Raw genomic sequence first — 13221 nt, forward strand, 5'->3', positions numbered from 1 at the left:
AGGCCAGGATGGTGGTAGGGGGATAAATCAAGATCATACAGTGTGTCACAGAACTGGGATCCAAGCCTTCCTAGAAAGTCACACCTCCAACCACTGGTGGGTCCTTCCTGCTCCTTTGCAATATCCAAGTTCTTTGTGGGAGCAGGGTGGAAAGAACCAGAAACTGCCAAGTGACCCTCACAGCCTGATCTACCTATTTGGTTATTAAATATCTCAGGATAATTGGAGATATAGTAAGGTTGGTGGGAAAAGTAGATTAAAAATCTTGGTATGTCTTACGGGAAAAAAAAAAATATCCCTGACGTCTTTCATTGCTGTGGAGATCGGGCCATCCAGGGCTTCTTATATCTTAAATTTAGGTGAGTGGTCAGAGCTTCAAAGAAGCCCTCCCCACTGAGCCATGACTGGAAAAACTATGAGAAAATGGAAAATTTGGAGCCAATGTTCCCCTAAATTTAAATGTAAATATTTAGAACCTTAAGCATCAGATACACAATTCCGTTGAAAATCATACGTACGCACGCACGTACGCACACAAACACGCACGGCGTCTGAGTCATTCCAGGATATGTCAACGTACTAGCTCATCATTGTACTAAGTTTGCTACTCCTGCAAAGAAAACATTCGTCACTGAAAAATAATGTAGGATGATCGTAAAGAAGGGCAAAGGTTACACGTCAAACCTTTATGCGCAGAAGCAGCCGAGAGCAGCAGCACGCCTCTGGTCTCCCTGAGTCCTTGCTGACTTTCAGACGTTCGCCCTCCTTGCAGGCTGCTGCGATACCGGGTAGTGAGAGGCAGTAATGTGCCACAGCCCATCTGTTCTACTGCGTGGATGGAAAATCCTCGCACATCAGTTAAGAACTCAATATGCAGGCTTTGTGGGAGGTGGGTGAATGCTAATGGTGGTGAACCAGCACCTGTCCTGCAAAGTCACTCCAGTCCCCACCTTTACTCTCCAAGGATCCAGCAGCAAACTGATAAACACGAATCAGCTGTCTCTGCCTTTCTTGCAATTCTTTCTTTTTTGGGGGGAGTCTGACTTTCCCTGATTCTAGCACCTCTTTTCCTTCTCTGTTTAACCAAGTCTGGGGACCTGAAGGCCATCAGACTTGGTCCCTAACCCCAGTTTTGCCATTTACTAGTTGGTTAATTTGTTTACTCTTGTCTTAGCTCCTTGTTAGGAAAAATATCCACCTCAAAGGGATATTGAGGACGGAGATATGCACAACGCTGAGCACTGTGCCTGGTATACAGTAGGCAGTTAATAATTGTTAGCTATCAGCATGGCTATTCTTTCTCTGAGGCTCTCTTCAGCCACCACAAAAAGCACACGAGATACGAACTGTGCACAGGCTCTGCCAACACACGGCCTCCCAGCCTCCAGCTCCCCCACAGAAGCATGATGCCCCTCGTGCTCTGGCTCTATGTTCTCGAGTTCTAGAGCTGAAGAAATCGCGTGCATCTCAGGCTCACTGAAATCGGAGTCCTCATCATGACTCTGCAGTCTCTCCTGCTCTTGGGTGTGGTTTCCCAGTGGCGGCACCTTCATGAGAAGCCCACAATACGCTCCACTTTCTCCTCTCCCTTCCCTACTTCTGATCTTCAATCTCAGCTGTTGGCTCGGCCCTGCATTCTTGCAGAGCTCCCCAGCCAGCCCAGCCGACTCCAATCTCATTCCTGTTCACAGGAGTACTCATGGAGACATAGCTACATGTGACCTCTCACCTAAAACTGGAGTAGCGCCAACATGCCTTTGCCACCTGCCTTCCCGTTCCCCGCTCTGCTGCCAGTCCCTCACAGGTGCTGCTCCCATAGCAGAGAGCATGTGCAGGGGTTCCTACCCGCCCACTGCCTTCTCCCCCCAGTGTCCTTGCTGGAAACAGATTCCCCAGCTCACATATGCCAGTCCCATCATTTTTAAGTCCTTGAGCAAATGGTTCCTCTACCAGAAAAGGCTTATCCTGCCCCCAAAACTATCCAACCATTGAGTCTCCTAACATTTTATCAGGAGGCAACATGATCCAATAGAAAGAGCCTGAGCTTTGAAATCAGAAGGGCTTATTTCTGAATCGTGGCTCAACATACTAGCTGTACAACTAGGGGTGGATTATGTAGTCCCTGAATGTCTGCTCCCTTATCTATAAAATGGGGTAATAATATCTACCTCACAGGATTATCGTGACAATTCAACTAAATGTATATAAAGTATCAAGAACAGTTCCTCGGGCACACAGAGAGACTTAATAAATGTAAGTTTATTTTTCCATGGCTTTCTCAACGGATATTTTTCCTTTCACTTTCTGGGAGAATTTTTTTTTTTTTTTAAAGATTTTATTTATTTATTTGACAGAGAGCAAGAGAGACGCAGAGAATGCACAAGCAGGGGGAGAAGCAGAGGGAGAAGCAGACTCTCTGCTGAGCAGGGAGCCTGACCCGGGCTCGATCCCAGGACCCTGGGATCATGACCTGAGCTGAAGTCAGACACTTAACTGACTGAGCCACCCAGGCGCTCCTACTTTCTGGGAGGATTATCTGGGATGCACTTTCCTCTCCCAGGCTGGATGGTGGGCTGCAGGAGGGCAGGTCTCTGTGGAACTCCTTGCTGCATGTCCCACAGCATCTAGCATAACCCCCGAGACATACAAGGTGATACACACAGATTTTGTAATTGAATGACAGTAGGATTACAGTACTCTTGCCAATATGAGTCACTGGAATCACTGAGTAAGAGAACTGGAAAGGACCTTAGAAATAAATCACTAACCCAATTTCATTTTATAGATGCAGAAACTACATAACCCAGAGAGGTTAAATGACTTGCCTCTGGTTGGCATGCACGTAAACAGGGGCAGATTCTCAGCTCCGGCTTCTCCTGGCTCCACCACGTTGCCTCCCTCATCAGCGAGATGTTGCTGGCAGCAGGTGATGCCAAAAGCATTTCTTAGGAAAATGTTACCACCCATATAACTTATGCCACTTGGGGAAACATCCACAGGAGATAAACAACGTGTAGTCTGACTACGCATCTGTAGTGTCTCAGTGCCTGCTACGACACAATAGATTAACCAAGGAAACAGAGCTGGCTTTCAGTCATCTTTCAGACTTCTAATCTTAAGATTCTTCCCTCCTTCCCCTGGCTATCCACCTTCTGTAGGCTCCCTTCTTCCTACAGTCCCGCCCTCCAGAAGGCTGTTTCCTCACCACCTGAGCTGACTACTAGCTAATCTCATAACCCAGCTAAAATGAACATGCCAATGGGAACTGTTCCCAGATAATGAGATATGAACCGCAGAAAGCCCTTCTGCAGAAAGCCCTCCTCTTTGCGTCTACTCTGTTAATGGCTGGGTAGGGTTTTCAGGCTAGACCAGAAGGCTAACGTCAATGTGTGGCTGGGCTGATACTTTACCCCCTGCCTGCTGATGGTGAACTTGCTGGTGGGGGGCGGATGCTATAAAGGGCTGATTAAAACAATAAGAGTATTCAGTGTTTTACTTACCTAGATATTATTTATGTAACAACAGTGGTATGGTATGTCCTTAAAGGATAGTTAAGACCTCTGGGCTTTCAGGTTCCTTAAATGAGACGATTATTTGCCTAACTTTGCCTCTCTGTCGTCCCATGATTGCCACAATATACTGTGTTTTTCAGTTTTGTTTCTGTTGAAACTTTGATAATCTGAAACATGGTTAAGACCTCAGGTTACAACGCAGTGGGTTGGTGGAGAAGTTGGACACTGGGAAAATAAGTAGATGAAGTGTTACCTTGGGCAGCTCTCTTAACCTGAGAGCCTCAGTTTCCTTCTCTGTGAAAGAGGGGATCGTCAATAACACTTGCGTTATCTTTCTCGTGATGAGTGAAAGGGACATAAAACCATGTGAATTATAACCTGACACTCCTGGTAAATCTCTGGTTTTCAATAGGGATGCTCACCAAAATCATCTGTGTGATCTTAAAAAAAACATATTCTGATGCGTGGCCAGGATTGGGAACCGCTGTTAATGGTGCTCAACAAATGTGAGGAACCACTGATATCTCTAGAGTCATTCGTGAACACTTGAATGAAATGATCACACATTCTGTGAATACTGAAAGATACAAAAGGAAGATTCTAATAATTCCAAAGGAGAAAACTGCTTGTAGAAGTAGAAATCCCACATAAAAATGCTAAATTACAGGAATAAAGCCTGAGAATACCCTATACAGGGATATACACAGGATGCTCTGATTCTAAATAACTGGTTCTTCCCTAAATCTGGTAAAGAAAATGACTTGCTAAATGTTATCATAAATGCTGGGGCTACAATTTTTACCTAAGTTATAAAATAAACGAAGAAAAAGCCCCCTATAAATTAGATATTTTCTATCTTTAAGCCAATAATTTTAATCAATATTAGTCTGTGAGTTTTAAATGACTTTCTACTGAACCTACCCACCCCCATCAAGTCATTATCAGAAATACTGATTTCATTCCATACATTCAATCGTACAAGTTCAAAAAGTATTAGTCTATTACATTAACATAAAAAATGTAATTCAGTGGAATTAAACAGTAGAGTGAATTCTGTATAATACCTGGAAATTGGGCCTATCTAAGGAAGATTTTTAATATATCAGTGACACTAGCGTTCTCAGTCTCTCAGCCCTGGAGTGGGTGGGAAAGGAGGTTACAAGGGGGATAAGAGTAGTGTGTTGGACCTAAGACCATGCTGCACACAGATGAAACATCGTTAAACAAAATCCCAACATCTCATTTTATAGAAAAATCAGATTAACAAATGTACAGTAACTTAACCCAAATTATATACTTAGCATTGGGGGGCATCAGAATTCAGGTCCTTTTCCCTCAGGTCTGGGACTTTTTATAAATGATGTCACTCTAACAGGATGGCTGGCTGAATGGATGCATGTGAGGAAGAAGAGTGATATGGAAACACGGATTCTTTTCTGTAGAGAATCACTGACTTGCCTCCACTGCCTACTGTTAGACTGATTGCTAACAACACTACAGAAACACAGGCTAGGTTTTCAGACTCCGACTTTACTGGGCTCATAATTAATTTCTCAGCTACCAAGATCACATACAGAATGGAAATTACTGATGCTGATAAACTCTATCATTTTTCAATAACCAAGTCTCAACAGCTGTGTGTACGTGCACTTGGTGGGGTGGGTGGGGGGGAAGCCATGCATACAACGTATCATTTAATGATCATGCACGTTTGTATCAAGATGTTGTGGAACCAATCAGAAAACTGGGATTCTAATACTCGTTCTGTCTGTCGTGTTAGGCCTGTTTTCTCAGCAGCAAAAGGTGGATAATAGTCTCTTCTAGTTACTTTGAAGATTAAAATGATAATGAGTGGGAGAGCACTTAGAAAAGTCTAAAGCATTAAAGCAAAGCAGAGATTTTTGGTATGTTATAGCTTGTGTTCACACCGTACATATATATTATTGTTCACACTAAATATATATATTATTGTATGTTATGGTTTGCATGTGTTCCAAAGTGTCACACATGCTCCCTATGAAATAAGTATGGGTTGGTGCATAACGTGGACCACAGGTACCTGCCCAGACCACAGGAACTCTGCCCATGCCAGGTGCGGGTACTCCAAACTGAAGGAACTGAAGCAACTGTTTGAGAGAGTCAGCCAGCCCGCAGCTGGTAGCAGAGAGTAAGTGGGGGTGGAGGGGTGGGAGGGGTGGGGGGGAAGCAAAGAAGGGGCAGCAAAGCAACGGGAAAGATGAACTTGGGGAGCTGCTACTGCATCTTGAAGGACCTCCAGTCTTGGTAAGAGAGGATGGGTGAACTGCTGGGGATCTGTGCTGAGCTGCCCCATTTCTCCAGGTGTTATTAGAATAAACAGATCTCAGATCTGTTCCGTGCAACCGGCACTTCTGAACCTCCTATTATCTATTTTGTACAAACAGAAGAAGCCTAACACGAGGAGATATTCTGGGTTCCCTTAGGGAGAGAAATCTTGACTGCTGCAAGGCAGTCCTGACTTCCCAGAAGTAGCCCGGCAGCTGCTCGCAAACCTCTAAGGGTTTCAAATCACAACAAACATCTCGGTAATATCACAAGACCCTCACCTCCCACTGCAGCCTAATTCCATCTTCTTAAAGGCACAAGAAGAAACAGCCTTCCAGCATTTTGCACTGTGCCTTGTGACTAACAGTAAAGCAGTGCCCAGTCTTTCTTCCAGAACTTTCCCCTTGAACTCAGATAAGCACAGAACGTCAAGTTCAAGTTCAGAGTTTGTGACTCTTATGCAACAGAGAAAAGTATTCTTCCATTCTCTGAAAATCGTAAGGATATCTGCTCATTTATAAACAGATACTGAGTGAAAGCCTACAACATGGAGAAGTATTTTACCCTAAATCACCAAGAATAACCTGGCATGGCAAAAGTTCCCATTTAACGCCTACTGTTTATTTTATGACTGGTACCTTCACTTAAAAATAGTTAGGGGCGCCTGGGTGGCTCAGTCGGCTAAGCGTCTACCTTCAGTTCAGGTCATGATCCCAGGGTCTTGGGATCGAGCCCTGCGTCGGGCTCCCTGCTCAGCAGGAAGTCTGCTTCTCCCTCTGCCTCCCGCTCACCCTGCCTATGAGCCGTGCGCTCTCTCTCTCTCTCTGACAAATACACAAAATCTTTAAAACAAAACAAACATTTAAGTGAATAAAGACGTAGGTATCTGCTAAGGACTATGATGCAGTACTCTGGTAACTAGTACTTTATTACCAGGCTCAGACTGCAATTTCTCTAACACGTGAAGGGAGATACGCAGCAACAGTTTCTCACCTGATTAGATATTCACAGCCAGTTAACATTATAAAATGTTCCTGGTTTCAGCTGCAAATAGAAAGCAACTAAACGGTGTCTAAAGTTTAAAAAAAAAAAAAAAAGAAGTACTGAAATTTTGTATTTACAACATTATGTTTTAACTAAAGGAGAAACCCTGCAGGTTGCTTTAAAATAGAAACAACACAGCGAAATTCCCAGAGGTGGCATTTAGCAGTGAGATTTGGTTTTCATTTCACCTGGCTTAATAATGAAAACATGAAGGATGGCTCCCGATTTCTCCCAGATCAACATATTAATCCATTTAAAGAAATACCAAGGAGGCTGTTCCTCCTTTTCTTTAGAAGGCAGATTTAGTTTGTTCTTGCTTAAAATTGGATGTAGCTCTCAATTTTAACAGTGCCTGAGCCTGAGCGCTGTAACGTGAGTTGGATTTCAAGCAACGCTGTGGGCTGACACTGCAGTGAGAGCACTGGGGGCTTCAGCTCAGTCAGCAGCCCCTGCTGCCGTCCGTGGCATCGGAGGAAAAGGGAACACGGGCCTTTGAACAAAAGTGTCAGCGCTGAACTCCAAGGCAACACCACCACAAAGCACAGCCTGCTCTGACTACCAACTGGGACTGAATCAGAGAGAAGGGAAACAAAGAGGGAAGAAAAACGGTCCCCATTCCCCAGAAGTTTTATATATATGTGTGTATGTGAATGTGACTGTGTTTATGTACGTATGCATGCATGTGCACATTTTGTATGTCTGTACATATGTGTATGCACAGATGTATTTATGTATGTACACAGTTATATACATAAGTATTTATACACAGTAGGAGTAACTTAGCAGTATTTCAAAGTATTTCAAGCATAAGCAAATACAGGCAGAAAAACCTTTGGCCGGTACTCTTGGCAATGAAAATTGACCCTGAACATAATGTCATAAGCCACCTTTAATAACAGTATTCTTTTCCAAAGCACCTGCCACAGAGTGAGACAAACTGGCTCTATGGAGGGTTCTTTCCTCTGGTCTTGAATTATACTGGTTGATAAGAAATCGAAATAATCATTGCCATTGCCTTTGCTAGGTTTGGAAGAGGGTCAAATCTGGAAAAAGCAAAGACTTCTAAAGGCATCATGCCCATCTGTTTGAGTGGGAATTTTTTAATGGTCCATAATGATAGTGGAATGTGGATGGGAAGAAGGCCTTGGTACCCTTGTCATGCAGGCAGATTCAGAATGAGACATGCAGCTGGGCCACACTGGGAAGTGGGGAGCACACGTGTTCTAATGCCAGTCCCTGGGAGAGTTACAGGAGTTTTCAACAGGCCTGTGTCCAGGCAAGAGCAGTGCTGGAGAGAGCAAGGCTGACAGCAGGTGTCATACCCCGGGTGAAATGTCAAGGAGGCAGGTCAGTGTGTCGCCTGGAGAGACGTGTGGGCCTGAGACACACAGCTAGGTGTCACAGCCACTCAGGTCGTCCCTGAAGAGGATGAAGGTGAGTGGGGGCCAGCAGAGGGGACTGTGTAATGGTGCGAGAGAAGGCAGGAAAGTGGGGGCATTTTGAAAACCAGGGCAAGAGAGTTTTCAAGAGAAACAGGTCACCTCATGGTTGAAACTCAAGAGAAATCATGGAAAATAAAGGATGAAAATTGTTTATTATTTTATATTTTATTCATTGTATTTACAACAAAGAGGTCGGTGAGGGCAGCATTGGAGCTTAAAACACTTTCAATGGTTCTTCACCGCCTACTAACCCACCTCAAGGTTTCTCTCTTAAAGCAAAGCTGTCCTCCAGGTCTCTAACTGGCAATCATACCTTACTTAGGTCTTAGGTCTTCCCATCATGGCATTTTGTTCAAGAATTTTCCTTAAAATTCATACCTATCTTATCCACCTCAAATCACACCTCTGCTGTGAAGTTTTATGGGACCACCTCAGTTCAAAAGTTCTTGCTATTTCCTTTATAACCTAAAAGCATTTATCTTAATATTTGACAGGGGGACTATGTTAACGTAGCCATGATCATTCAGCATGTGTCTCAGAATCTGTTTTTCTTGCTGCTCTTCTATTTCCCCACATCCTCACTTTCCTCTTCTTTTTGGCTTTCTCCTTCTAAGCCATCATCTTTCCCTGGAATGTTTTTCTGAGTTTTTGGTCTGCCAAAATCCCCCCTTCTTTTTTTGGAGAGAGAGAGAGAGAGCGCGAGCTCGTGAGCGAGTGTGCACATGCGGGAGTCGGGGGTGGACAGAGGCAGAGAGAAACAGAGACTCTCCAGCAGACTCCCTGCCGAGCCAGAGCCTGACCTGGGGCTCGATCTCAGGACCCTGAGTTCATGACCTGAGCCAAAATCAAGATTCAGATGCTTAACTGACTGAGCCACCCAGGCGCCCCCCAAAATCCCCTTTCTCAAACTTCAGCCATGGTTGATCTTTTCTATGAAGAGGTTGTTCTGCTGAGCACCCATTTAGAAATGATCTTCTGTTTCTCTGGAACGCTTTAGCTGAATGACTACTCTTTCTGCAACTCAGAACAGTAAATGGTATTTAATTTCGGAAGCGTCCACTTGTGTGTATAATTTCCCCTCCCTCCCAACTGGATCTGAGCTCCTGGAGAAGTAGCAAACTCGGCATTTCAGCACCTGACAGATCTGGGTCCCACCCTCTTGGATTGGTGAGTAGGCTCCTTGAATCTCCATTTCCTCAACTGAAAAATGGAGGCCAAGATGCTGATTTCGAGGGGTGTGGTTCTCGTTCAAGTCAGGTGTGAGCGGCACGCTGCTCCAGCCATGCCTGAGGTCAGTGGCAATCACTGATGGGTAGATCCACTCCTTCCCTTTTTCCTTTCCTTCCTCTGCCTCCCAGTCAACTGGGCCATAAATTAACAGAGATGAAAATGCTCCCCAAACAAATAGGGAGCAAAGGATTTAGATCAGAAAAATGGAAGTCTAGTAATGGATGCATCCTGTATTCATAATACAGAGAGTCACAGTCTTACTTCTCTGGACTTTGGCTTTCTTTTTCTCAGACAAATGAAGAGTATAATACTACAGGTCCTGCCCAACCTACTGAAAATGCTGAGAATCTGCATGGGATAATATATATGATATATGTAAAACTATAACAAATTGCTGAATTATTGAGTAACCAAAATATTCCAAATTATGGTTCGCAGTATACAAAATTAGGTCTTTTATTATGTAACAATATTCTGTCTAGTGAAGGAAAAACTATGTTAAGAGTAAGAATCAGATTAAGGGTTGTAGATTAAAATTCTATCCCCTATTTGCCCTTTGGTTGGTAGAAGACATGGATAAAGCAACAGAAGAAATATAAGATATGAAAAAAACTACTAGCTAAATAATAAATTAGTAGGATGTACCTTTGAAAGCTTTCCTTTATTTACCTTTATTTAGACTTTTCTACTGCATTTCTTCACACTGCTGTATATAACGTATTTTCCCCCCACATATCACAACATTAAATAGATTATCGATGAGCATAAAATAACCTTTGCGGTCAGCATTTGGAATAACTTATGAAATCAATTAAAGCAGTACAAATACAAAATATTAAAATATAGTGCATCAATTATTTTTGGTTACTGAAGAGGAAAGTAAATAAGATATTAATCATGGAAGAAAGCAGCTACAAAGGCTGTATGAATCATATAAAAATTCTAGTGATGTATTTTCATTACAGTCTATCTGTATTCACAATGGCATTTAAAAAATAAAAATTTAAACAGCCACTACCACCATGTTTCTTTTTGGAAGGAGCTGCCAGGGCTTTGTGCTTTCTCGGTACTGAAATACTTGAGTTACAATCACGAATTCTTAATCAGTGTGGTGGGGCCGAGGAGAAGGAAAGAGGGAGGAGGGCCTGATGTACCAGTGATGTAGGCCCTTCCTGTCTGCAGTAGCCTCTTCTGCTGAGCTAGCTCTGTGAGCACGTTTATCTGCAGCAGGTGCTCACGGGGTAATTAGGAAGGGAAGGAAATCTCTGTAGAAAATCTGAGTGTCTTCTTGAAAAGACAGTTTTACTGCTTCCTGTTAGGCATCCCCAGGACTCATAATCCCTGGAGAAGAACTCTAAATAGAAGAGATCTCCCTCCTCCCCAATCAAGCCAAAACACACATGACGCAGTCTAACATAGTTGCTCTTTGGGGCAGTTGAGGGAGTATTTCACTTCTAACCGTGCCCCTGACTCAAGTACCAGCAGGGCTCACGACCTTAACAGCACATCAGAATCGCCGGGGGAGCTTCTAAAACTCCCAGGGTCCAGACTGCAATGGGAACCCCAGGTGTCAGCAAGTTTTCAGAGCCCTCCAGATGATTCTAATTAATATGTATGGGAGCAGAACGATTTAACCTGGTCAAGTTCACACCTATTTCATGTACCTAAAAAAACCCCCAAAACATTAAATCTTCAGCTTTGAACAGTTTCCACGCAGAGAACACAAGAGGCTTTTGCACCTTCACCTATCCCTGCCACTTAGATGTCCCTTCATTATTTCCCTAAAGATGACACTCATCACCAGCAACAGTGAACCTGATGTGGCTCTGGGTCAGGGATGAGATGTCCACAGCTCAGAGAGAGAGAGAGAGTGTGTGTGTGTCCATGTGTGTTGTGTGTGTGCGCACGCGAGGGGGGAAGGAGGAGGGAGGGAGGCGGTGGAGGGCGAAGCAGGCGGCAGGGGAGATCTGTTTGCTCACATTTCATGGTAATGGAAAAACTAATTTTTTTTAGGGTTATAAGTATGTGTGAAACCATCTGGTGCTTCCTGCTGTTGCATCCTTTAGGTTTCGCGTGTTGATATGTCCATGGCATCAAAACATCATGAACCTAAAACAGTAATATTTAAAGGACATCACGTTTTATTGTAATTACACAAATTACTGATGTTTCACAGGCATGCTATTTTAGTGTGTCAGTAGTAAAGAAGTAGCGGAATATGTACATGGCATATATATTCTCTCATTAAAAGTAAGGAGAAAAGGAAAAAAAAACAAAGGAATTCCACCCCCCCCATGTTAACTGGCCATCTGGATATCACCTTTTGTGAATGTTCATATTTCTTACTCATTTCTTAAAAGCTGGTTTCACTCTTTAAAAAAAATTGATTTGTAGGCATTTTAAAAAATATATTCTGGATGTGGATCTTTTTTTTTTTAGACATTTTCACCCATTCTGCTTTTTCATTCTTTTAATAATGGTGTTCTTGCCATCACAATTTTAACATGGCCCAATGTATTTTTCCTTTTATTGTTCATACTTTTTGTGTCCTGTTTAAGAAACCCTTGTGTACTCCAAGGTAATAAAGTTGTTTTGTTTTCCCCTAAAATTATACACACACACACACACACTTTTCCCACTTAAATCTATACTCCACTTTCATGCATGAAATGAAGAAGAGGTCACGATTCTTTTCCCTCCAAACAGCTATCCAGTTGGCTGAGCCCCATTTATTGAAATGGGTGTCCCTTTCCCACTGCACTGCAGATCTTTGCCGTAAATCAGGTGACGGTATATAAGTGGGTCCTTTCTGAACTGCATTCTTTCCGTTGATCAGTTAGCCTAGCCTTGCACCAGTAACACAGTCTTAGTCACCAAAGGTTTTTAATTGGTTTTATATACAACAGTGGGAGTATTCTAGCTTTCTTCTTTAAGAATTCCTTGGCTAGCCTTGGTCCTTTGTATATCCATGTGAATTTTTTAAAAAAAGATTTTATTTATTTGACGAGAGAGAGCGAGCGAGTGAGCGCGCGAGCACAAGCAAGGGGAGTGGCAGGCAGAGGCAGAGGGAAAAGCAGGGGAGGCCTTGATCCCAGGACCCTGGGATTATGACCTGAGCTGAAGGCAGACGCTTAACCGACCGAGCCACTAGGTGCCTCCATGTGAATATTTTAATGAGCATCTCAGTTTCTGCAAAAGAAAATTGCTCGTAATTTGACTGGGATTGTATTGTATCTATGCATCAACCTGGGGAACACTGACAGCTTTACAATGGGTATTCCAATCTCTGAACATGAACTATCCCTTCAGGTACAAATACATGGAAAGGAGCTCATCTTCATGAGTTATTAGAAAAATTAAAATTAAAACCACCATATATCCCCTAGAGTGGTTAAAATGAAAAAAAGACAGAAAATACGCAGTATTAAAAAGGATGTAGAATAACTGGAATATATACTGCTCATGGGAATGCAATTTGGGGCATCTATTTGGAAAACTGCTTGGCAGTATCTTCTAAAGCTGAAGAGATGCAAAACCTATGACCTAGCACTTCCATTCCTAGAATGACCATTCACTAAAAGATTAAATACATATGTGTGTGTGTGTGTGTGTGTGTGTGTGTGTGTGTATAGGCACTATTCAGCCTGAAACTGGAAACTACCCACATACCCATCAGTAGTAGAAAGGAT

The 13221-nt window shown here is 43.1% G+C and overlaps 1 protein-coding gene across 1 annotated transcript in view; it reads right to left on the reverse strand.

The window, feature by feature from the left end:
• The window catches only part of LYRM4 (LYR motif containing 4), a 157929-nt gene that overhangs the window by 40052 nt on the left and 104656 nt on the right, over positions 1-13221 (reverse strand). The window lies entirely within an intron of this gene.

This window comes from Ursus arctos, unplaced genomic scaffold, assembly GCF_023065955.2.
Source record: "Ursus arctos isolate Adak ecotype North America unplaced genomic scaffold, UrsArc2.0 scaffold_31, whole genome shotgun sequence".
Taxonomy (NCBI): domain Eukaryota; kingdom Metazoa; phylum Chordata; class Mammalia; order Carnivora; family Ursidae; genus Ursus; species Ursus arctos.